At 38.3% G+C, this 27,213-nt stretch overlaps 1 protein-coding gene and 1 pseudogene across 6 annotated transcripts in view; one reads left to right on the top strand and one right to left on the bottom strand.

Annotated features, from left to right (window-relative positions):
• Positions 1–27,213, top strand: part of Stard9 (StAR related lipid transfer domain containing 9) — a 156,569-nt gene that overhangs the window by 7,154 nt on the left and 122,202 nt on the right. The gene's annotated exons all lie outside the window — the stretch shown is intronic.
• Positions 1,890–2,924, bottom strand: LOC101972517 (talin rod domain-containing protein 1-like; annotated as a pseudogene).

Raw genomic sequence — 27,213 nt, 5'->3', positions numbered from 1 at the left:
AGCACAGGAAGTGGGAAAAGACTACTTGATCAGGACATGGAAACTGGCTTTTATCTTTTTAGGCTTGGGCCTCAGCAAGATTTAAGTGGATATTAGTTAGCTCAGAGGGTGTATGATCCTATGATAAGTGAATGGAACTCACCTCAAACATGGCCTTGACTTGTGTGCAGTAGAAGGGCTGAAGAATCTAAGAAGCTAGTATCATCTTTGAGCCTTAGGATTATACTTATGTTCCTAGGCAGAGTGGAAAATGGCTAGACTGCTAGTTTTTGAGCCTGCTAGGTATGTAGGAGGCAAATCCTATTGATCTATTGCCTGAGGATTGGGAGGACCAGCCAAATCTTTGCCAGCTGAGCTTTTAGTCACTCTTCATGTACCTCATGGTCCTCTCAGTTTTCTAAGACAATTGGAAGCCTGGCAGTGGGTCTACAGGACATTTTTGTTTCTGGGAAGATGCAACATGCTACTGCTTTGAGCACTGTTAAAGGCCTCCTTTCAGTCCCCATGTTGATCAGCAAGCCTTTCCTCTTTCACTTCTATGACTATAGACAACAGCCATAGGGTACACTGTGAAAGTCTATCCCTAAAATTTAAAAAGACAACATTTATTTGACCTTTCATGGTTTTGTATAATTATATATACTAAAGAAAAAAACACTATAGGAATATATTCTTAGTAAGTACCGTTGGTAATAATTTGAGGGGAGACCTGTACAACTATAGCCTTTGAATAAAAAGTCAGAGTCTGTTTTCTACCAAGTATTTGTCTTTTGTGAAACTTTTTATAATTATGCCAAAGGAACAATATTATCAAGTCTGAATTACTCAAGGGAAATAGTACTGATTTTCAGCTAATGCAAACTGCTAATAATGACTGGATAGTTCTAAATCATGCAAGTGTAATTTCTCCATTCTTCCCTTCTATGGAGAGCCTATAGAAAAAGACCCTATGCCCACTATGGGATTTGTTGTCTCTTTGGGCCCCTTCTGTTATAATATGAGCACCTTGCCTTTGTATCAATGTGTTTGCTGTAAATACTCAGCAGAAAAATAAACTGTAGATATTACCTAACCCCTACTAGGTTTTCTCTGTCCTTTAGACCTTGAGGACACTGGCAGGTTCACACTTGTCTTATGGCCCTTGATTTTTTTTTTTTAAAAGAAACAGAACATTTTAATAGATGAAATAAATACTCCAGTACATGCAAGGTAAAAAGTTGACATTGGGGGGGGGGATCACTCTGTGGTGTAAGTTAAAAAATAAAACACACTGGGGCTGGGGATATAGCTCAGTCCGTAGAGTGCTTGCCTTGCATGCACAAGGCCCTGGGTTCAATCCCCAGCACCACAAAAAAAATAAATAATTAAATAAAACATGCTCATTTTTGCTTTCCTCCCATTTGCAAATCACATGGCAAAATCATACTCTTTCCACACCAAGTATACTCCTAATTCAACACGACTGCTTTAAAAAATAACAACATACAAAAAAAAGATAGCTACATCCATATCTAAGGGCATTTATTTTTTATTAAAATAAAAAAGAAATGAACCCTGACCTTTTTCCTGCCCAATTAATAATAAAATTCAGTTGACAGACGGGTGGGGTATAGGAGTAAAACTACAGCCAGCAGATTACCCATTTTTTATTCCCCACTCCTGTGTGGGCTGTTTGACACTCTTTCGTGCATGTGAGTTGTGTGCCTGGCCCTGACTTCTGGAAGATTCCTTTTGGGCATTTAATGTGTTGGGGGAGGGGTCACCTATCTTTTTTTGGTATAAATGGAGAGGGGCTTAGAATAAATATTCCTTTAGCCTGGGGGTAGAAGAAGGGGAATGGAGTGGGGTTGCTAATTCACAGAATTGGAATTCACTGGTGATAAAATACTTTAAGAGACCTCTATCTTAAAACCTGAGACAGTAGGACAGTAGTCTTCAGATACTGCACAGGCTCTGTTCCTCAGCCTCTTCTGTGGTCCGACATCTTGGCGCCCCCTTCAGGGTGCTGCAACAGATCCCTAAGGCACTGGGTCAGAAGCACGCAGGCCAACCCCATGGTCATGACACCACCCAGGGCAAAGGTCTGCATCACCTTGCCCTCAGCACTCACAGCTGCCACACGAGCCAGGAACTGCGGCTCAGTGGTAAAATCTACCAGCACACTCACAGTGCGTACCAGGGGCCCGATGAAGAGTGAGCAGTGGCTGCCTGCCAGTTCACTGGGTACCACCTTTACCCATACACAGGCCAGCAGCGCCAATGCACTCATACTCATGCACTTGACCCCCATCTTGAACTGCTTCTGCCAAAACCATTCTAGTGACTTGTCACTGGCCAGGGTGCATGTGTCTTTCAGGAATTTGAGGTTGCACAACTGGCCCTGACACCCCCAGCATCAGCTGTGGAGTCATATTGGTCAGTTGAGAGGCTGATAGCACCGTGCAGCTCTGCTCCAACTTTTGGCAGTAGTGTGTAGTGTCCACCAGGCTTGGATGTTCAGGTTGCATGCCTGATGTGGCCACTGCAGCCCGATAGGCAGCCTGGCCTGAGCACTAGGTCAGCAACACCATCAGGTCACCCAGTTCCGCTAGACTGCCCTAGACTCTCCAAAGAGGCCCAGGTAAGGCTGACTCTGAACATCATCGTGAGTGAGAGTGGAGAGAGCCTTGGTGAGTGTTGATGGTGTCCTGGTGCTGCTCAAAGGACTCTGCACCGTCACAAGAGGAGGCTGGGCCCTTGAAGAGCACCTACTAAGCCTTGTTCAACAGCAACAGCAGGTCAGCCACCAACCACATCTTGCCCTTGCAGGGGTCGCAGCCGAAAAGCAGCATCTTCTGCAGCTGCGAGCTGGCCCCTCCTACTGTGCTCACAGGAGCCAAAGAAGCTAGCTCACCAGTGGGCTTCCCAGCACTGCCACTAGCCATAGTGCCTGGGAGACACTGGCATGCCACTGGGGAGCCCACTACTACCGCCATTGCCAGTTTTAGTCCTTGATTTTTATCCCAGTATTCAATATGGATAAGATATCTGGTTACTGATATTTGTAACTTTTCCATTGAAAACTTCCAAGAAGAGCCAGGAAAGGAATTGACTCAGTAAGAGGATGTATCAGTTCACCACACCTACATCAGTCCACCACTGTGACTGTATTTGTAGCAAAAAAATAATGAATGGTCTCTTAGCAGAAAATAACATTCTGATAGCTATTTCAGAGTTCCCTAGCCATGGCACACCTATGACCTTAATGTACATACATAAGAATAATTAGCTATTTATGTAAAATGTGATAAATTGGTAATCTTGGAGCATGTATATGTGTTAAAACAAAACATATATATGTATATTAGTGTCAACAAGCTTGGATATGTATTTTGTGTGAGGCTTAATTTACATTTGCATGGCTTAATTGTGTAAGTATCTAGTGGAAGCCCAAAAGACCATGGAGGAGGAGAATTCCTAAATGATTCTTCTATTGCCTGATTTTAAAGTTAATGGAAAGATCAAATGGAATCCAGACAGGAAGCCTGTGCAGAGAGATAAAACCAGTGTCTCCTGAGGTTTATTCTGGTTTGTTTATTAATTATTGAGTCCCTCACTGGTCCTAAGAGGAATCAGGATAGGAGAAAGAAGAAAGGGAACCTCTGTCACAGGTTGGAGTACGGCCAGCAGCCCCAGAATGGTGGCAGGACTCATATCCACATGATTTAGACAGGAGAACTCATTGCTTTCACACAGAAATCAGAGCCCAGAGTTAATTACTGAGGTTAATTACCCTAATTACTATGGCTTTAAAACCACCAGGGGTGGAAGAGGCAGAATGTCATAAAGTAGTAGGACTTGGAAAGAAAAGAACTTAGACATTATCTAGCTCCTCCCCTCTACAGGATTTGTGGTCACGTTTTGTGATATATACAATAAAATTCACCTTTTTTAGTGTATAGCATACAACTACGAGTTTTGATAAACACAAGTATATAACCTGCACTACAATCAGTATGTTAAACAGTCCATCATCTCAGGAATTCCTCCATGCCCCTTTGTAGTCCTATCTTTTCTGCCCCCAGCCCCTATCAACTACTGCTTTTTCCTGACTCTCCAGTTTTGTATGTTCCAGAATATCAAGTAAATGGACTCATGTAGTATGTAGTTTGTGGGAAGCCATTCTAACACGTGATTGGGTGACTCCTGTTAAGGGTCTGAGGCACTTTGGCTGTATTATTTAAGTTAGGCTTCTTTTACTTAGCACGATGAATTTGAGGTTTGTTTCTGCTGTTGTGTGTATCACATCATTTTCTGACTTTGATTCAGACTTATTTAAATCATTTATTCACCCAAATGAACTCTTATGGATTTGGAAGCCCTGATTCCAATTGCAAAAGTGAGAGACCAAAGTCCCTGGCAGCCAATGCTTTTTTCATTCCTGGGTTTCTTCTTTGTGTAAAAGAAGGACTGTCAACACCTTTAGAAATGTAGCATGGATTTAATATATCCAAATATCTGAGGGAAATATCCAATTGATATGAGGGAATATCCAAATATCTAGCCTTGGGGAGATTTTAGGCAACATTATAAGGAACCATTCACATTCAGATGTTGACAAGAATGTCATCTATTCAGTATTGGTGCTGCCTTATCATAGTCCTTAGTTTTTTTAGAGATTGAAGGGAATTTAGTAGTCATTTATGCCAGGGTTTCTCAAGCTCAGGACTAGTCACTTTTTTTTTAATATCTTTTTGTTTAGTTTGTAGGTGGTATAATATGTTTATTTATTTTTATGTGGTACTGAGGATTGAACCCAGTACCTCATATGTGCAAGGCAGGTGCTCTACCACTGAGCTGTTACAGCCCCAGCCCCAGACTATTGACATTTTGACCAAACAATTCTTTGTTGTGAGAATCTGTCCTGTGCACTGCAGAATATTTAGTGGCATTCCTGATCTCTACCCACTAGATACCAGTAGCAGTCCCTCAAAAGTGACAATCAGAAACATCTGCAACTGGGCTGGGGTTGTAGCTCAGTGGTATAGCGCTTGCCTTGCATGCATGAGGCCCTGGGTTTGATCTTCAACACCACATAAAAATAAATAAAAATAAAGATATTTTGTCCATCTACAACTAAAAAAATATTTAAAAAAAAAAAAGAAAGAAACATCTCCAACTGGGCATGGTGGTGCACACCTGTAATCCCAGCAACTTGGGAGGCTGAGGCAGGAGGTTTGCAAGTTCAAAGCCAGCCTCAGCAATTTAGCGAGGGCCTAAGAAACTTAGTGAAACCCTGTCTCAAAAATAAAAAATAGGGCTGGGGTTGTGGCTCAGAGGTTGTGGCACTCGCCTAGCATGCGTGAGGCTCTGGGTTCAATCCTCAGCACCACATAAAATAAAGATATTAAAACAAATAAATAAATATAGTTAGGGATGTGGCTCAGTGGTTAAGCACCCCTAGGTTCAATCCTTGGTATCCCCCTACCGCACCCCACACAAAAAAAAGATCTCCAGACATTGCTTATTAATCTAGGCCAATCCCCCCAATTTATCATTGTAGCTATATAAATTACATAGAGCTATATGGGCATTTAATGCCCAAGGAAGACTGGATCCATGCTTCCTTCCTTCATTGCTTTATATTATTCTACTTCCCTCTTTGTGCATTTATTCATAGCCTCAGAAGATACATTAAAGGTTTAAATTCTGTAGTGCTTTGTCACTTCCAGCCCTTGGTGCTAACATACCTGAGTAAATAGATTAGATGTCAATAACAATTGAACAGTAAATCATCAGATACTCAAAAGTTCTTGCTAAGAGGCATTTGTAAAAATGCCATTGATGACCAAATGTAATTTAAATGTTTATCACATTATTTACGTTCAGTTAAATTTATATTACTTACTCCATTATAGAATAGGAAATTGAGTCACAGAAAGGCAACAAAATTTGCCCGAAGTCACATAGACAGTAAGTGCAACTAAAAAATAAAGGATTGTCCAACTCTAAATTGTTATAATTTCCACTAAGCCTCGCCAATGCTTAACTTTAGTCACTTGACAAAAAAAAAAAAAAAAATCCCACTTGGCCTACTTGTGACCTGGTCACGTATTATCTGATTTAATCACTTTAACTTCCTAAAGAGTAGAGGATTTTATGCCCCCCTTTTTAATAATTGAGGGAATTTAGGTTTAGAGCTGTTAAATGACCAGCCCAAGTCACACACTAAGAAGTTAAGTCCAGGTGTGGTGGAGCTCATTTGTAATCCCTGCTACTCAGGAGGCTAATGCAGGAGTATCACAAGTCTGAGGCCAGCCTGAGGAAACTTAGTAAGATCCTGTCTCAAATAAAAATTTTTTTAAATGTTGTTTCATTTTATTTTTAAATATTTATTTTTATAGGTGTAGATGGACTCAACACAATACCTTTATTTTTATGTGGTGCTGAGGGTCGAACCTGGGTCCCACCCGTGCTAGGTAAGTGCTCTACTGCTGAGCCACAATCCCAGCCCTCAAAATAAAAATTTTTAAAAGGGGGGCTGGGGATGTGGCTCAAGCGGTAGTGCACTCGCCTGGCATGCGTGCAGCCCAAGTTTGATCCTCAGCACCACATACAAACAAAGATGTTGTGTCCGCCGAAAACTAAAAAATAAATATTAAAAAAAAATTTTTTTAAAGGACTGGGGATGTAGCTCAGCTTGGCTAGTATGTGCAAGACCTGGGGTTTGATCTCTAGTGCAATAGAGATCAAATACAAGTGGCTTTGAACATAGAACCATCATGCAATGTTGATTCATCCTCTTCAAAGTTCATCTTCTTCACTATGCTAAGTACTTAAAGGAAAAAGAAAAGAGAGAATATATGGAAAAAGGAAGAGATGAAATGTTGGGAGGGAGAGACAGATAGACTATGGGACTAAAGTGAATGGACAATGGTATGGGATCATATACCTGCCTTGTCTATTACCCCAAGACCCTGATATCACCAGCTTTCCATTCTTCTTTTTGTTTTGTTTTGTTTGTTTGTTTTTTGGTACCAGGGAACTCTGGGGCACTTGACCACTAAGCCACATCTCCAGCCCTGTTTTGTATTATATTTAGAGGCAGTGTCTCACTGAGTTGCTTAGTGCCTCGCCATTGAACTCGGGATCCTCCTGTCTCAGCCTCCTGAGATGCTGGGATTATAGGCATGCGCCACTGTCTCAGCTTCCCATTCTTAAGGCAAGTCTTCATTGGTCTAAATTGTGTTTCTACTGTTTATTAGTATTTGGAAATAGCCAAAGCTTTTTTTTTTTAATTGACCTATATTTTATCTGACTTGATCTATATTAAAGTCAGAGGTTACACCTGGATTTGAATTCAGGTGCAGCTACTTATTAAGCTGGTTTACGATGAACAAGTTACCTAACCTCTTTGTGTCCTAGTATCATTAGTGATAGTAATACACGCCTCAGAGTTATCATGAGGAGGAAATGAAATAATTATGTAAAGTGTCCATCCCAGTAACTTCCTAATAGATACTTAATTCTTGAGTTCTTTGGCTTTTTTTTTTTAATCTCTGTTGAAAAAACATTGTCATAAAACAAGAGAAGCAAGAGTTGAACTTGATTTGATTATCTCTTCCCTGAATCTGGATATGATACTTTCTGGGAAAAGCATGTTCTACTTGGAAAATTAAACTAACTACCCTTTGTCCTGGTGAGGAACATCTGTTGGAGAAGAAGTCCTCTGCTCAAGAGTATTGTGTTCAGTTGTGTAAAATTTTCCATGTGGAACATTAGCTCAGCTTTACCCACCAAACGACTGTGACTGCTCAAAACAAATCCAGACTGAGTCAACAAAAAGCATATCCAGGAACAAAAAGCTACCCAGCCCTTTGTGAAAATCAGTTGCTCCTATTCTCCTGGGAATCTTTATGTTAAAAAGGTCTATTATTTGACTAAAACTCTTGTAAACTTTTCCAGTTATTTAAAAAAAAAATCATGTGAGTGAGCAGAATTTTTCCACATAACTACTGAATCCAAAATTAAAGTTATATCATTAAAGATGATTGTGCTTGGGCTGGGGCTGAGCTCAGTTGATAGAGTGCTTGCCTAGCACTTGTGAGGCACCACATAAAAACAAAATAAAGGTATTATGTCCATCTACTTTAAAAAATGAAAAGAAAAAAAGATGATTGTGCTTGTTGTGTTTATATTTGTTTGGTCTCCGTAGTACACTGAAAACCCCAAAACACACAGAGTACATCATTGCCTGTCCTCCAAGAGCCTTGAGAAAGAGAAAGTTACAAATTCTTTGGTGAATTTATCACTGGTCTGAACTTAAACATGAGGGAGGATGTCAGGAACTTGGAGAGGTTTCAGAGGGAAATCACACACCCCAGAAAGTGATTAAAGGGCTGGACTGCAGGAACCAAGACAAAAGCTTCTATTGGTACAGTATACCTCACATGCATTTGACACAGGGTTATTTATGAAGGAATGTTGGTCCAAAGATGAGAAGAGAGAGGTAATAACACTCCCTAAATACGGAACATGATGAGTTTTACAGTTTATGGTGCTTGAGAACCACCTGGTCTTCATTTCCATTAGGATAAAATAGATAATTTCAATTAAATTGCAGAGAATTTTATATAATTAGGACATGAAGAATAACATGTAGGGCAGGGGATATATCTCAGTTGGTGGCATGCTTTTCTCTCATGTACAAGGCCCTGGGTTCAATCCCCAGCACCACAAAAAAAAAAAGAACACTTAGAATTTTTGAATCCTGATATATGGTTGCTAAAGAGTTTGACTTTTCAATTCCAAAGTGTTAAAATTAAAAATGCTGGAGACCATTTGAGATATCTTATTTTTTTCCAATATTTATTTTTTTAGGTGTAGATGGACACAACACAATTCCTTTATTTATTTATTTTTTTAATGTGGTGCTGAGGATCGAACCTGGTTCGAGCGCTCAAACACTAAGCCACAATCCCAGCCCCAAGATATCTTATTTTAAAGGTGAAAACCTCAAGATACAAAAGTAGTAGTTGTAGAATTTTTTTTCATTTTAATATATTTTTAAAAAAATATTTATTTTAGTTTTCGGTGGACACAACATTTTTGTTGGTATGTGGTGCTGAGGATGGAAGCCGGGCCGCACGCATGCCAGGCGAGCATGCTACTGCTTGAGCCACATCCCCAGCCCAGTTGTAGAATTTTTGGTAGTTCAGAATTGTTGTTATTTTAAAAATATTTTTCTTAGAAGTTGATGGGCTTTTATTTTGCTCATTTATTTATATGCAGTGCTGAGAATCAAACCCAGTGTCTCACACATGCTAGGCAAGCACACTACCACTGAGCTACAATCCCAGCTGCCAGAATTGTTCTTGAGGTTGCAGGGAAATGCCTGCTGTTTATTCTAATTGTAGACCCCATGAACTGCAACACAAAGGTCCTAGCATGTCAGTTAATGTACTGCTAACAGAATCCCAAGGAAAGATCCTGTTCTTTAGATCAGACCTATCCCCCATTCGTTATTCAGTGGAGGTGAGGAATTTCACTCTCCCCATTTAGTATTATAGGGGAGTATTGAGTGCCTGTTATGAGTTCTCCAGTGTGGTCAACCTGTGATTAGATACTGCTGCCACAGAAGCGGCGTTTCAGTCTGGGAGACTTAATCTGTTATAAGATGAAGGAAAATGATCTATTTTTTTTATAACAGAGATATTTTACACAGGATTCATTTAATTGTCACTGACTTATTTTTACAGTTTTAAAAAATCTTACAGTGGATCAAACTTGGTGGATCTATTTTATCTGTGCCTCCAGAAAGTATACAGAGAAGGACTGTAACCCTTACTTCTTTTGTACCTTCTGTCTCTTATATCTACTGAAATTGGAGTATGAATGAAGGCTTTAGTGAAAGGGTTAAAAAAAAAAGGTGGAAGAGTTATTTAAACTGAAAAGGAGCAAGAGGAGAGGGAAACAAAGGAGAATTTAAGCTGGGTTCAGTGGTGCATGCCTGTAAGCCCAGTAGCTTGGGAGGTTGAGGCAGGAGGATCAAGAGTTCAAAGCTAGCCTCAGCAAAATCGAGGTCTCAACTGAGACCCTGTCTCTAAATAAAATATAAAATGGACTGGGGATGTGGCTCAGTGGTCAAGTACCCCTGAGTTCAATTCCTGGTAACCCTCACCCCCCAAAAAGAAGAAATTAAGGTGAGGAGGAATTTAAGAGCTCACAGAGGAGCAGATACTGTTAGGATTCAATGGCTTGGCTTTTTTCAAATAGATATAATTATCTCTATTTAAGGGATAAGAACAGGCTCAGATGCTTAAGGTCACACAACTGATTGGTGGAATCAGCAATCAGACTGTTGATTGTGTGACTCCAGAATTCAGGCTTTCATACACACACACAGCTCTGTTCCTATATTTCCAGTGCTACACATCTGGAATTCATGATCAATTAATGACCTGATGGATAACAGACAAGATAGGACTCTGCCTTCTTAAATTGTTTTTTTTAGGGTTTCTGTTTACTTGTTTTTGTGGTGTTGGGGATGGAACCCAGGGCTTTGTGCATGCTAGGCACAAGCTCTATAACTGAATTACAACCCAGGTCCTACTTTTTGAATCTTGCTGCCTATTTTGAGAAGCTTTCCAAGTATGCTTAAGTTATAGAACTACAAAGGTCTATAAGTTTCTCCATGTATCTTCTTTCCCTGATGCATTTATGTGCTAGGAAAGTGGGGAGTTGTGGGGGTGTTAAAGCATTTCCTCATGAATATTTGCAAAGCTGTGTACATTCCATCACTACTGCTGCTTCATTCCAACTACCATGGATACAGAAGTAGAAGGAAGTTTATAAGAAAAAGGCTTTTTTTGTGCAATAATTGGATGGGGCTCTGTGGGACTGAGTGGGGGAAGGGAAATTACCATGAGAGTTTTCAGTATGTTCTTTCTGCCAGCAGCACAGCTGCTCTGCTCCATAAGCATATCCATGGGCTGGGTTTTAAAGGAATAAGATCTTCCTTTTGGCTTCAATCTTTTTTTTTTTTTTTTGTAGATGGACACAATACCTTTATTTTATTTATTTATTTTTATGTGGCGCTTGAAGGATATGGGGGAAAAAATGGAGAAAGAAGGACAGTGAGTCCCAAGGAGAGTAGGAAAACAAGGGACTCTAGACTTGTCACCATTTCCCTGCAACAATGGGCTCTGAACCTGAGCTGTAGCTACAGCTGTTCTCTCTGACACGTTCTGCTTTGATTCATTCTCACTAAACCCTATAAAACTCAGACCCCTATTGTAACCAGTTGCCATTTTCTCTCTAGAAAATATGCTCCTCTGGTGCTTATCCATTTAGGTCTATTCGTTTCTTTTTTTTCCATTTTGCGCTGAAACTTGGAACAGAGTTTGGGGCTCTTTACTCCTCCCCATCCTAATGTTTTCAGTGCTGAGGATCAACCCAGTGCAGCATTTAATTGAATCTTTAAAGATAGCTTTCAGACTCAGAAACATCTGAAGGACAGAGATCTGTGATGTTTAAATTTAAAGCTTGCTGCTGATGCCAAATGCCTATACAAATATGAACAGTGGAAATTGGAGAATTATTTTTTTAATGTTATTGTATTTTTTATACCTTTATTTTTATTTATTCATTTTTATGTGGTGCTGAGGATCAAACTCAGTGCCTCACACGTGCTAGGCAAGCGCTCTACAACTGAGCTATAATAGAAGCCTTAGAGCATTCTTTTAAAATGCAAAAGTTTGTTTGGGCTCTTTTACCCAGCAAGCCAAGAGTAGTAGGAATTCCTGGGAGTAGCTAAAGCCCTTGAGATCTAGGTTGGAAAAAGAGGTTATCTGCAGGGGAGTTATACTGATATCTTGATAGTCATTTGCAGACCCAGGGCAGCCTAAGAACAAATATAGTGTTCTTGAGACAGTTGTCCTTGACCCAGAAGTTCTCTTGCTTGCATCTTCAGTGCTGAGATATTGCCTTTTACTCTCACTCTGCCCCCTTACACTTGAGTTTGTTATGGGGTTTAAAGAAATTGTTAAGGGCTGGGGATTAGCTCAGTTGTTGAGCCTTTGTTGAACCAGTTGTATAGGTCCCTGGGTTCAATCTCGAGTACTGCACAAAAAAATGAAATGAATTTATTGATTGTCAGTTAATTACTTGAAGAAGAAAAATATAATGGCAATGAGTGTTTTCAGTTTTGGGGGAAAAACCAGTTTGCAAAATCATTTAAACAAGAGGTACCCCTTTATTTATTTTTTTTAAACTTTCTTTTAAGTATTTTTTTAGTTGTAGTTGACACAATATCTTTTTTTTTTTTAAAGAGAGAGAGAGAGAGAAAGAGAGAGGGGGAGAGAGAGAATTTTAATATTTATTGTTTAGTTTTTTTTTCAGCGGACACAACATCTTTGTTTGTATGTGGTGCTGAGGATCGAACCCGGGCTGCACACATGCCAGGCGAGCGCGCTACCGCTTGAGCCACATCCCCAGCCCCTGACACAATATCTTTATTTTATTTATTTATTTTTATGTGGTGCTGAGGATCGAACCCAGGGCTTCGCATGTGCTAGGTGAGTGCTCTACTGCTGAGCCACAACCCCAGCCCAAGAGGTACCCCTTTAAACAAAACGTGTACATCCACCAAAATAAGCATGCACAGGCAGACTGTTAACAATACATTTGTCCTAAGGAATCCCCCCCTGGTCTGCCTTGCCAGATGCTAAATGTTCTTCCCACATACTTCCACAGTAAGCCTGGTCTAAGTAACCTAAGCCACATTTCAATAGTCCTCTGGGGGACCAGTGTAGCTGACCAACAAAAGGCCCCTTCTAAATTCAGTGCTCAGAGAAAGTAAGGGGAAAGAAATGGGACTGTTTTTCTTCTAGTTATATGCTCAAATAATGGCATAACCTAAAGTGTCACCTAGCTTATTAAAATATTTTGCTATACAATATAAGCTAATTGTAAAATATACAGAAGACTATAATAAAAAAGTTTAAAAGCCTTCCCTTCTTGGAGGGCAATGGCACATGCCTGCAATCCCAGCTATCCAGGATGCTGAGGCAGGAGGATCACAGCTTAGAGGTCAACTTGGGCAATTTAGCAAGACCCTGTCTCAAAATAAAAGCCTGGGGATATAGCTCAGTGGCAGAGCACTTGCTTAGCATGTATGAGGCCCTAGGTTTTATCCACAGTATGGAGGAAGGAAGAAAAAAAGCCTTCCCTTGCATACTTTCTTGTTGGTCTCCCTTGTGAGAGGTAACCACTAGTTTGGTATCTTTCCTGACATAATCTTTTTCTTATTTATTTTTAAGAGGAATTAGCATATTAAGGAGATTGATCTATTTGTGATAGATATTGCAAATATTTTCCCTTTTTATACTTTTGTTTCTGTTTATGATTGTGTGTGTATGTGTATGTGTGTGCATGCTTATGTATAATTTAAAAATATATATACTCAAATTTATCAACCTTTCTTTTTCACTTCTTGGTATGTTAAGCTTAGGCCTTCCCACTCTGAGATTATAAACATATTTTTCATAGCTTTTTGTTTTTCATGATATACTAAAGAGTTTATCTTTTTAATGTTTAAATATTTGATCCATTTAAATTTTTTTTTTTTTTAATTTCGTGATGCTGGAGTTTGAACCCAGGGCCTTACACATACTTGGTAAGCGCTCTAACACTGAACTTCAACCCCAGCCCCTGAAATGTTTTTTCAATCTAAGGGATGAGATAAGGCTTCAACTTTTATTTTCTAAATAGCTAACCAGTTGTCCTGGTACCACTTATTGAACAACTGTCCTTTCTCTACCGATGAAAAGTCACTTTTATTTTTTAGTAAATTCCTATATATATTTTAGGTCTCTTTTAAAACTGTTTTGCTGGGTGCAGTGGTACGCACCTATAATCCCAGCAACCTGGAAGACTGAAGCAGGAGGATTGCAAGTTTGAGGCCAGCTTCAGCAATTTAGCAAAGCCCTAAGCAACTTAGCAAGACCTTGACTCAAAATTTTAAAAAAGGTTTGGGGATGTAGCTCAGTGGGTTCAATCCCCTGTACCAAAAACATGTAACAACCAAAAACTATTTTTCCATCGATTTATTTATATTTTAGTAAAAGTCATACTGTTTCAGAAATTTTCAAACACATATGCCTGCGCACATTGAGCCACGAGTACACACACACATACTTATATATAGACACATACCTTATTGTTGTGCGACTTTTTAATATTGGGCATTTCTTTCTCCAAGTATCCTAGTTATTTTGGTTATTGCCTTTCCCAAAAATGCAAATATTTTCTTATTATTGCTTGTGATAGTTCCTCTTCCTAGTTTGTAATAATACATCTAATTTCTCTAATTCCTACCATTTAAAAATGCTTATTCTTCAAGATATAGTTAAAATAGTACTTCCTCCTTGAAGTCACCAACTGTTAAATTCTCATATCTTGTTACTCCCTGTGACACTGTATGTTTATTAATTAAACTTCATGCTTTTTTCAGTCATGTATTTTATCTATTAAGGAAGATAATTTTAATATTACATTTTATAAAATAACAAAATATTTCATTGAAAACTAACCAAGAAAGTACAAAATAACTTAATAATTGGTTTTCTATACTTTGGTTTGGTTAAGAAGCTATTAGAGGCAGTGGAAGGTACCTATTAAACATTTATTGCAGTACTTACTGCTATGAATATAAACTTAATGTGTTTTTGATACATATTATCTAGTAGGTGATCCTTGAAGGCAGACTAGGTCTGATTCATCTATGAACACTCCATATTCCCCAGAACAGAAATCATTCATTTAATTACTCAGTAAGCATTTAGGAAGCAGCTACAATCTGTAACAAGTAGGTTTGAGTGCCCTTTTGGTGATAAGAGACATATCCTATCCCTCATAAAGCTTATAGTCTTATCCTTTGCCGCAGTCTGGCTGGGCACAATTCAGGAGCCACTTGTCAAAAGAAACTAACTTTATTTTTAGAACTACAAACGCCAAGCAAAACAGCTCCTCAGGAAAAAAAAAAAACCCTCAGAGCCCAACTGCCACCACCGGCTTCCACAAGCCTCTCCCTCACACAAGCCTCACCACCTCCCACAATCCTCCTGCTCTTGAGGCCGATTGGCTGGGTCTCGTGATCGGAGCCAAAGAAGTTCCCCAATGAGCAGCTCCGTGGTCTGAAAGGGCAGGAAAACAGCCCAATGAGCAGCTCCGTGGAGGAGCCAATCAGCTATATGTTGCTGGGGCCGCTGTGAGCCAATCATCAGCTGGCAGTCTGAAGGGCAGGGAAACAGCCCAATGAACATCACCGCAGAGGAGCCAATCAGCTAGATGTTGCTGGGGCCGCTGTGAGCCAATCATCAGCCGGCAGCTGGAAGTTTGCTGGCAGCTGGAAGTTTGCTGGGGCCCCTTTGGCTGTGGCTCTCAACATCCCTTCATAAAACTTATACTCCTATTGGGACTACCAGAATTTTAGACATATGAAAATAGCAATACTGGATAAAGTATTAAATGAGTGGTACTACAGGAAGAACCTCAGGAATTCAGAGAAATAAAATATCTATATGTTGCTTTAAATAAGTTTAGGGTACCATTTTGGTTAGAGAGAATGGCATAAGCAAAGATTCCAAGGCAGGAATGTTCAAAGTACAAGTTTGAATGAACCAGGTGGTGCCAGTCTAGGTGAAGCTAAAAGGATGTAATCATAGTGACCATCTCTCCAAGTTTCTCAGAAGGTCAGACTTCCACATTCTACCTCTGATCTGCTCCAAACTCCCAGGGGACATGGAAGCTAAACATGTTTGTTTTAGGTATAGTGATAAAGTAGGCTCAGGAAATGCTGGATCCTTAGCTGAGTCCAAAAGATAGACTACATGCCATCACTTCAATTCCAGAAGCAAGAAAGGGAGCATGGATAATTTCCCTTTAGATAATTTGGGTTCCATGAGGGTTTTTAGCCTGGGAACCAGAAGCAGTGTATCCTGAGTACAAGATTACAGGGTTACAAAAAACAGTATTCCTCACTTAACAAACATGTATTATGTGCCAGGCATAGGAGGTGCTGGGTAAACAAATTGAGAATAGGTGAGAGGCGGGATGGAGAAAGGTAGTTTTGTTCATTTCTTTACTTACTTGATGAATCTCCTTTTCTACAGATCAGATAGATTTTTAAGCAAGTCTAATGTCACATTTAAGATTCCCTCTTTTACATGTGTTCTAATAGACTATAATACTCACATCATCTTTCCATCTCACCGTTTCTCAGCGATCACTGCCTTCCTTTCTTGGGACCACAGTATCCCCATGTTTGCTGTTCTCTTCAGGAACCTGCCCATGGCAAATCCTGCAGATTTGATCTTGCTCCAGAACGGTAAAAGGGTTCTGACTTTAACATTTAAAGCTTCTTTCTTGTAGAAAAATAGCCTCCTAGGAAAATATAATCTTTTTTTTTTTCCTTTTGGATGTGCTTTTTGAGCTTTCTTAAAGACCTTTATGTCCAGAAACTTGTTTACTATGAGAGCAATAGGATGTTTCCTAACTCTTGGGAATTAGATTTAGTTGAGAATTGTTATATCTTTCTACCCAAACTGACATTACTTAGAGCCTGTTAAAAATACCTAGTTTCAGACCCAACCTGTGTCTACTGAATCAAAATTTGCATTTTAGCTGGGTGTGGTGATACATGCCTATAATTCCAATTACTCAGGAGACTGAGGCAAGAAGATGGCAAGTTTGAAGCCAGCCTGGGCAACTTAGTGGGACCTTCTCTCAAAATAAAAAATAAGGGCTGGGGTTGTAACTCAATGGTAGAGTGCTTGCCTCACACACATGAGGCACTGGGTTTTATCCTCAGCACCACATAAAAATAAATAAATAAAGGCATTGTGCCCATGAAAATTTAAAAAAATATAATAAAATAAATAATAAAACATAAAAAGGGCTGGAGATGTGGTTCATGGTAAAGTACCCTGGTTTCAATTCCTAGTGCCATATACATAAACTTCCTTTCATAGAAATGGTAAAGAGAAGCAAATTCAGATCTAGGAGTTCTGTTTTAGAGTTTAAGTTGCTGCTAGTCTGAGGACCATACTTTTAGTAACAAGATTCTGGAGTACATGATATGTTCTACCTTAATTTATATAACTCTGAATCCATTACTGATTTTTTTTATAAAGGCCCTTTGAGTCCTTGATCAACATTTCTCTTGTCAGTCTGTTTGACTAAAGAAAGCTGTTACATTCTGACATGCCCACTTACATACCTGCCCTTTCAAGCAAACCTTGAAATCTTTTGACTAGCCAAACCAGCTTTATATAATGTGATTTAAATAGCTTCAGTTTTCTTATCGTTCAAGATAGAATTCTCATGTACCAACATTGTAGGAATTTTGTTAGAATAAAATGAAAGTATTAAGCTGGGCATGGTGATACATGCCTGTAATCTCAGTTACTTGGAAGACTGATGCAGGAGAATCACAAGTTTGAGGGCAACCTGACAACTTAGTGAGACCCTGTCTCAAAATTTAAAAAGCGGGAGAAGGGAGGTACTAGGGAGGTAGCTCAGTAGTAGAACACTTGCCTAGCATGTACAAAGCCCAGTGTTTAAATCACTAGCTCTGAAAAAAAAAAGAAAAAAGAAAAAAAAAGAAAGAAAGAAAGAAAGAATTAGGTTGGAGAGGACTTTGGGGAAAAAAATGGAAACATTAAATATCCATTGGTATTATTACTAAAGGGCATTCTTTCTTGTATTTGTACAAGAGAAGACACTTTCTTTGTGAATTCCTATGTTTCCAGTTAAAATATACTAGTTTTAATTTTTTAACAAAAATATTTTCCTTTCGGGGGCTGGGGATGTGGCTCAAGCGGTAGCGCGCTTGCCTGGCATGCGTGCGGCCCAGGTTCGATCCTCAGCACCACATACCAACAAAGATGTTGTGTCCGCCGAGAACTAAAAAATAAATATTAAAAAATTCTCTCTCTCTCTCTCTCTCTCTCTCTCCTCTCTCACTCTCTCTATAAAAAAATTTCCTTCTAAAAATACTATAATTCATTAAAAAATTAGAAAAAATTTTAAAAATAGGTAATATATGCACGTGGAAAAATGAAACAGTATAAAAGAACATACAATAAAAAAATAAGTTTCTTGGGGTTGTGGTTGTAGCTCAGTGGTAGGGTACTTACCTAACACATGTAAGGCACTGGGTTCAATCCTCAGCACCACATAAAAATACATGAAGGTAGGGGCCAGGGTTGTGGCTCGGTGGTAGAGTGCTTGCCTAGCATGAGTGAAGTACTGGGTTTGATCCCCAGCACCACGTAAAAATGAAGACAAATAAAGGTATTGTGTCCATCTACAACTAAAAAAATAAAACATAAATGCTGGGATGGCTCAGTAGTAGAGCTCTTGCCTAGCATGTGTGAGGCACTGCTAATCCTCTGCATTAAACAAACAAACAAACAAATAAATAAATAAAGGTATTATGTTCATCTACAACTAAAAAAAAATTTTTTTAAAGTTTCTCTTCTGTAATTAGAAATCTTTCTCCCATGCTAAGGCAACTATTATCAATTTCTTATGTATATCCCCAGAGAATTGTATGCAAATACAAGCATGTAGCTATATATTTTCACTTAAAAAAAACACACAAAAGATAGCATGCGCATATTATTCTGTGACTTGTTTTGTTTATTTACTATATTTTGGAGACATTTCCATATTAACCTAAAACCTGCCTCACTTTTTTGATCGCTATTTAGTCAGTCTTCTGTGTGGGTATACCCTAATTTTTTTGCTACTATGAACTTTTAAACTATTTGTCTTTATATTTACAGGAAATTTTTTTGTGTGTGTGTTTTTAATTTTTTAGGTGTAGATGGACCCAATGCCTTTATTTTTACGTGGTGCTGAAAATTGAACTCAGTGCCTCACCCACGCTAGGCAAGCACTCTACCACTGAGCCACAACCACAACCCTACAGGGAATTTCTTATAGGCTGCATATATGCAATTGGGTCTTGACATTTTCCCTAAATTCACTATTTCTGCCTTTTAATTGGGATTATTTAGTTCATTTGCATTTAATAGGATTTGATACAGTCTGTATCTCATTTATTTTCTTTTTATCCTCTTTATTTTTTTTTCTCTTTTTTCCTGTTTCTGTATTTTTCTACCTTTTTTTAGGTTGAATTTTTTATTATTTTATCTTACCTTCTCTGTTGATTTATTAGCTATAATCATTTGTTTTGTTAATGGTTACTTTAGGGTTTATAGAATGCTTTTCTAACTTATTAAAGTCTACCTTCAAGTGACAATATATTACTTTCTTTTTTGGTACTAGAGATTGAACTCAGGTGTAGTTGACCACTGAGCCACATCCCCAGCCCTATTTTTTAAAAAAAATATTTATTTTTTGTTGTAGTTGGACACGATATCTTTATTTTATTTATTTATTTATTTTTATGTGGTGCTAGAATAGAACCCAGGGCCTCGCACGAGCTAGGGGAACACTCTACTTCTGAGCCACAACCCCAGCGCCCCCAGCCCTATTTTATATTTTATTTAGAGACAGGATCTCACTTAGTTGCTTAGTGCCTCCCAGTTGCTGAGGCTGGCTTTAAATTCATGATTTTCCTGTCTCAGCCTCCTAAGCCATTGGGATTATAGGAGTGTGCCTCTGTGCCTGGCCATTATAACACTTTCTGCATAAAAAATAAGATACACAAGAATACTTCTATTTCTCCTATCCAGTCACTATGCTATCAGGTCATGTATTTTATATCTACAAATGTTATTAACCCCATAATATATTTTTACTACTTATATTTAAACATTAAATTATCTTTTACAGAATTTAATAGTGATAACAATAATCTAATAACATATTTACCCTTTAGTCACCAGTTCTGATGCTCTTTATTCCTTTTTGTAGGTCCATATTTATATTTAGTGACATTTTCCTTCTGTTTGTTAATATGTTCTTTTTGCGGGGGCATCCTAGGGAGTAAATCCAGGGGCACACTACCACTGAGTTATGTCATCACCCCCTTTTTTTAATTTTGAAGTTAATTTATTTGAAAAGGTTAAAGCATAGAGGACTTCCTTTCCATGCCAACAAAAATTGACCTTTTTGGGAATTTGGCTCTATCTTTCTCCTGATTTCTCAGGTCTGATAAACAACTTAGTTTTAGCCTGGTGACCTGGAGTGTCAACTAAGTGACTCTCTTGTTCCTAGTGTAGGAGCTGAGTCCAAACCAATGGCCTTCTTTTTCTTTCCTTTTCTTTCTTTCTTTCTTTCTTTCTTTCTTTCTTTCTTTCTTTCTTTCTTTCTTTCTTTCTTTCTTTCTTTCTTTCTTTCTTTCCTTTCTTTCTTTCTTTCATTTATTTACTATGGCATCTTGCTATGTTGAGCCATCAACCCTTAATTCCTGGGTTCAAGGGACCTCCTGACTCAGCCTCCCCAGTAGTTTCACCAGCCCTTCTAATTTTTTATTTTGAGACAGGGTCTGGCTAAGTTCCCCAGGTGCCCTTGAATTTGTGATCCTCCTGTTTCAGACTCCCAAGTAGTTGGGATTAAAGGCACATGTCACTGTGCCTAGCTATCAGTAGGTTCTTTAACTTTATTTCAGCTATCATATTTTAGAAACTGTGAAGATAGAGAGTATATTTGTTTTATATCCCACAAACTATGCATTCAACAAATGATCCTCAGTGGTCTGGTTTGCTTTATGGACTCTAGAGCAAATCTTAATTTAGTAATTGTTTTTTAAACCAAAGGCAGTCAGAGCCTTTGTCAGGCATAATGGTAGTATACTTTGGCTTCAAGAGTATAATGGGTGACTTCTTTATATGCTAAGGCAAACTAAGAAATTGATAGATTACTCTGAAACATTTTGGAGCATTTCAAGTTGTAGTTCTTGGATATATCCAACATGGATCCTTGCTGCTACTTGCTGCTTTGTCTTTTCTTTCTTTCTTTCTTTCTTTATTTGTAGTTGTAGATGTACACAGTACCTTTATTTAATTTTTTTTTTGTGGTGCTGAGGATTGAACCCAGTGCTTTACATGTGCCAGGCAAGTGCTCTACCACTGAGCTACAATCCCAGTTCCTTGCTGCTTTTCCAAACTGCATTTTTTGTGATAGGAGTTTGGTCCTATGTTTTCTTTTCCAGTACCTGAAGTTAGGGTTGGTTCTTATAGTATAGTGGCTCTACTTATTCTTTGATTTACACACATTTACATCAGCTCAATCTTCAGCAAAATAGCATTATTATAATGTGAGCAGATGTGGGGATGAAGGGGAAACAATTTGTTTATATCTTTTTTCTGTCTCTATTTGGTTGACCCTCTTTATCTTACCTTTCACTTTAATCAGTATTAAATTTGATGTTTCTCTTAGTTGTGAAAGCACATTAAGGTTATATGATATGTGATTATCCTACATTGTTCATTCATTTAGCATACATTTATTAAAATATATGATGAAAATTGTGCAAGGCACTGGAAATAACCAATAAGAATTAGACATTGAACTTGCCTTTTATAAACTAATAGTTCTTGAAGGAGAAAGATACTTAAAGAGATACTTACCTCATAGTCTGGTAAATATTGTAACAGATATTTTAATCAGGCATTTGATGAAACTTTTTAAAAAAATATTTATTTTTTAGTTGTAGATGGACGCAACACAATGCCTTTATTATTATTATTTTTTAATGTGGTGCTGAAGATCAAACCTGGGTCCTGCCCTTGCGAGACTAGCACTCTACCGCTGAGCCACAATCCCAGCCCCTTGATGAAACTTGAAGAGGAAAGTAGTTTGTTTTTTTTGTTTGTTTTTTCGGGGATTGAAGAGGAGATTGTCAGAAATCTAGTTTATAGTATTATTACTCTGGTCTGTATTGAATAGTATTTAAATCTATAGATTTTCTTCCAAAAGGGGAAAGGGACATTTCTTCTTAAGACTAGAAGGTAATGTTTCACATACTTGATCTCACAGCTCCATGAGTTTAGAAAAAGATCAAAGACTTCTCAAAGCATATGAATCATTTGCTAATCCTAACTTGGAGGTATCTCCTGGGTTTCATTCTATATAGCATTTATTCCAATCATTAATGAAATAGGTCTATGAATCATTTGACTGAGGCTGGCTATTAGTATATTAATTTGATGTATTATAAGGAGGTGGGCTCAGATGTTAAAACCTATTCTTTCTTCAGGAAAGGCATTTTTACAGTATGAGCTATTTATAGGCTCACTTCCCCCAATAGACTGCACACAATAGAAGCCTGAAATCAAATAGTAACCAGATGTGCCCAGGCATCTCCTGTCTGAATTTTGAGGTTGTAAAAGGAAGAGCCCATGGGGAGTTGATCTTAGGCAGAAGCAGTGGATTTAGGCCCTAAGATCACTGTCAGTATTCAAGCAGCCACTCAAAGTAGTCCTCAGGAGTGAAAAAGGCAAGGAAAAGAGTGTGCTCAAAACTCACTTTTCTTGGGCCTCTTCCTAGGTGGGAGAAAATTTCTTTGTCAGTCACTTCACTGCTCAAGTTTTGTCTCCATAGAAAGGCTGTTAGATAAGATACAAATGATTTCTAGGAATATTGGCTGAAATGATGTAAGAGGAAGATTGTTACATCTTCCATGCAGTTGGTAGAGACAGAGGTTCTGCTGAGAAGAGCTCTGACAGGAATAGAAACCTTTAATTACTTTTCTTTCTTTACTATTCTTCCCCCTGTTGAACTAATCCCAGATTATTTGTGGTGGTGTTGTGGCGATGTGTAAAGCACAGACATAATGATTTCTGACTGGTAATGCTTTTCCTTTTCTCCCATATCAGAGATTTTAAGAGTATAAAAACAACTTTCTCCTTCTATAAGTATCTGGAACGATTCCCATGAAGCTTTCAGGGTTTGGAAAAGTTGTACTTAATTCTGGAAAAAATGTTCTCATAATAAGCTTGCTTCAATGGGCAGGGAGAAAAGAAAGTAGCACTTTTAGAAAACCTACTCTGTGTATTTGACTTACCTCATTCTCTTTTCACAGGAACCCTGCAAAGTGAGTCATTATCATGTTTTACAAATATAGAAACTAAGGTAAATTGTTCACAGTCACACTACTAAGAAGTGCAGCCTAGATTTAAACCTACAAAGCTAGATTTGCTGCCTACAAAGCTCTTACTCTTTCCACTACACACTGCTACCTGCTGTGTGAACTCAGGCCTTTTCTTCACTATATGCTTGCCTCTAATGTTTGAAGTATGATGTGAATTACCTGATATTTAGAAAATATTAGACTGTTGAGTCTCACATTTACTATAGAAAATAACCAAGAACAAGGAACACAAGTTTTTAAGCCTCCCTGTTCATTCCTCTCTCTGAGATGTGGAGAATATCACCTATTTTTCATATAGTATCCAGAGCAAATGCTATCAGGGTGCTATAAATCTCTTAAAGAGCCATAATTGACCCATCTACTCTGTGAGACACAAAAAAATAACTTACATCTCATAGCAGATGGGTGCACCACTTCACCCTTTCTGACCCATGAGCCTAGTTTTGAAGTGTACTTCAGATGTGACCAGAGGTGCTCGTGAAGGAGTCAGGTCTGTGCACTAACCTGGTAGCTATTGTGTTCTTTTTCCCTCCCAGCCCAACTTAACATTTCCTGGTACCTCTTTCTCTGAGTAGGTTCTTTCTCATCAGGAAAACCTCTTAGAGTCCAGTTTCATATTAGAGAAAGAATGAGAAAGAATTGAATCCAGAAAACTCTATGTGTGTGTGTAATTTTTTTTCCTTTTTTTTTATTGTTGGTCGTTCAAAACATTACATAGTTCTTAATATATCATATTTCACAGTTTGATTCAAGTGGGTTATGAACTCCCAATTTTACCCCGTATACAGATTGCTGTATCACATCAGTTACCCTTCCATTGATTTACATATTGCCATTCTAGTGTCTGATGTATTCTGCCTATTCTCTACTATCCCCCCTCCCCTCCTCTCCCCTCCCTTCCCCTCCGCTCCCCTCCCCTCCTCTCCCCTTTTCTCTCTCTACCCCCTCTACTGTAAATCATTTCTTCCACTTGTATTATCTTGTCTTACCCCTCCTTTCCTCTTATATGTAATTTTGTATAACCCTGAGGATCACCTTCCATTCCCATTCGATTTCCCTTCTCACTCCCTTTCCCTCCCACCTCTCATCCCTGTTTAATGTTAATCTTCTTCTCAAGCTCTTCGTCCCTACCCTGTCCTTGGTTACTCACCTTATATCAAAGGAGTCATTTGGCATTTGTTTTTCAAAGATTGGCTAGCTTCACTTAGCATAATCTGCTCTAATACCATCCATTTCCCTCCAAATTCTATGATTTTGTCATTTTTTAATGCAGAGTAATACTCCATTGTGTATAAATGCCACATTTTTTTTTATCCATTCATCTATTGAAGGGCATCTAGGTTGGTTCCACAATCTTGCTATCGTGAATTGTGCTGCTATGAACATCGATGTAGCAGTGTCCCTGTAGCATGCTTTTATTAGGTCTTTAGGGAATAGACCGAGAAGGGGAATAGCTGGGTCAAATGGTGGTTCCATTCCCAGCTTTCCAAGAAATCTCCATACTGCTTTCCAAATTGGCTGCACCAATTTGCAGTCCCACCAACAATGAATAAGTGTACCCTTTTCCCCGCATCCTCTCCAGCACTTGTTGTTGTTGGACTTCATGATGGCTGCCAATCTTACTGGAGTGAGATGGTATTTTAGGTGGTTTTGATTTGCATTTCTCTGACTGCTAGAGATGGTGAGCATTTTTTCATGTACTTATTAATTGATTGTATGTCCTCCTCTGAGAAGTGTCTGTTCAGGTCCTTGGCCCATTTATTGATTGGGTTATTTGTTATCTTATTGTCTAATTTTTTGAGTTCTTTGTATACTCTGGATATTGGGGCTCTATCTGAAGTGTGTGGAGTAAAGATTTGTTCCCAGGATATAGGCTCCCTGTTTATCTCTCTTATTGTTTCTTTTGCTGAGAAAAAACTTTTTAGTTTGAGTAAGTCCCATTTGTTGATTCTAGTTGTTAACTCTTGCGCTATGGGTGTCCTATTGAGGAATTTGGAGCCCGACCCCACAGTATGTAGATCATAGCCAACTTTTTCTTCTATCAGACGCCGTGTCTCTGGTTTAATATCAAGCTCCTTGATCCATTTTGAGTTAACTTTTGTGCATGGCGAGAGAAAGGGATTCAGATTCATTTTGATGCAAATGGATTTCCAGTTTTCCCAGCACCATTTGTTGAAGATGCTATCCTTCCTCCATTGCATGCTTTTAGCCCCTTTATCAAATATAAGATAGTTGTAGTTTTGTGGATTGGTTACTGTGTCCTCTATTCTGTACCATTGGTCCACCCGCCTGTTTTGGTACCAGTACCATTCTGTTTTTGTTACTATTGCTCTGTAGTATAGTTTGAAGTCTGGTATCGCTATACCGCCTGATTCACACTTCCTGCTTAGCATTGTTTTTGCTATTCTGGGTCTTTTATTATTCCATATGAATTTCATGATTGTTTTATCTATTTCTATAAGAAATGCTGTTGGGATTTTGATTGGCATTGCATTGAACTTATAGAGAACTTTTGGTAATATCACCATTTTGATGATGTTAGTTCTGCCTATCCATGAACAGGGTATATTTTTCCATCTTCTAAGGTCTTCTTCTATCTCTCTCTTTAGGGTTCTGTAGTTTTCATTGTATAAGTCTTTCACCTCTTTTGTTAGGTTGATTCCCAAGTATTTTATTTTTTGGGGGGATATTGTGAATGGAGTAGTTGTCCTCATTTCCATTTCAGAGGATTTGTCGCTGATATACAGGAATGCATTTGATTTATGCGTGTTGATCTTATATCCTGCCACTTTGCTGAATTCATTTATTAGCTCTAATAGTTTCTTTGTAGACCCCTTTGGGTCTGCTAGGTATAGAATCATGTCATCCGCAAATAGTGATAATTTAAGTTTTTCTTCTCATATTTTTATGCCTTTAATTTCTTTCATCTGTCTAATTGCTCTGGCCAGTGTTTCGAGGACTATGTTGAACAGAAGTGGTGAGAGAGGGCATCCCTGTCTTGTACCGGATCTTAGAGAGAATGCCTTCAATTTTTCTCCATTCAGAATGATGCTGGCCTGTGGCTTATCATAGATTGCTTTTACAATGTTGAGGTATGATCCTGTTATCCCTAATTTTTCTAGAGTTTTGAACATAAAGGGATGCTGTACTTTGTCGAATGCTTTTTCTGCATCTATCGAGATGATCATATGGTTCTTATTTTTAAGTCTATTGATGTGGTGAATAACATTTATTGATTTCCGTATATTGAACCAGCCTTGCATCCCAGGGATGAATCCTACTTGATCATGGTGTATAATTTTTTTGATATGTTTTTGAATCTGATTAGCCAGAATTTTATTGAAGATTTTTGCATCTAGGTTCATTAGAGATATTGGTCTGTAGTTTTCTTTCTTTGATGTGTCTTTGTCTGGTTTAGGCATCAGGGTGATGTTGGCCTCGTAGAATGTATTTGGAAGTTCTCCCTCTTTTTCTATTTCCTGAAATAGCTTGAAAAGTATTGGTGTTAGTTCCTCTTTAAAGGTTTTGTAAAACTCTGCTGTATACCCATCCGGTCCTGGGCTTTTCTTAGTTGGTAGTCTTTTGATGGTTTCTTCTATTTCCTCTATTGTTATTGGTCTGTTTAGGTTGTCTATATCCTCCTGACTCAATCTGGGCAGATCATAAGATTTAAGAAATTTATCTATGCCTTCACTATCTTCTATCTTATTGGAGTATAAGGATTCAAAATAATTTCTGATTATCTTCTGTATTTCTGAAGTGTCTGTTGTGATATTGCCTTTTTCATCTCGTATGCTAGTAATTTGGGTTCTCTCTCTTCTTCTCTTCATTAGCATGGCTAAGGTTCTGTCGATTTTATTTATTTTTTCAAAGAACCAACTTTTAGTTTTGTCAATTTTTTCAATTGTTTCTTTTGTTTCGATTTCATTAATTTCAGCTCTGATTTTAATTATTTCTTGCCTTCTACTTCTTTTTTTTTTTTTTTTTTAAATTTTTTTTTTTTTTTTTTTTTAAAGAGAGAGTGAGAGAGGAGAGAGAGAGAGAGAGAGAACTTTTAATATTTATTTTTCAGTTCTCGGCGGACACAACATCTTTGTTGGTATGTGGTG

The sequence above is a fragment of the Ictidomys tridecemlineatus genome, chromosome 5 (genome assembly GCF_052094955.1).
Source record: "Ictidomys tridecemlineatus isolate mIctTri1 chromosome 5, mIctTri1.hap1, whole genome shotgun sequence".
In the NCBI taxonomy this organism is placed as follows: domain Eukaryota; kingdom Metazoa; phylum Chordata; class Mammalia; order Rodentia; family Sciuridae; genus Ictidomys; species Ictidomys tridecemlineatus.
Note: the sequence above shows the minus strand (reverse complement) of the source record. Positions and strands in the feature narration are given on the sequence as shown.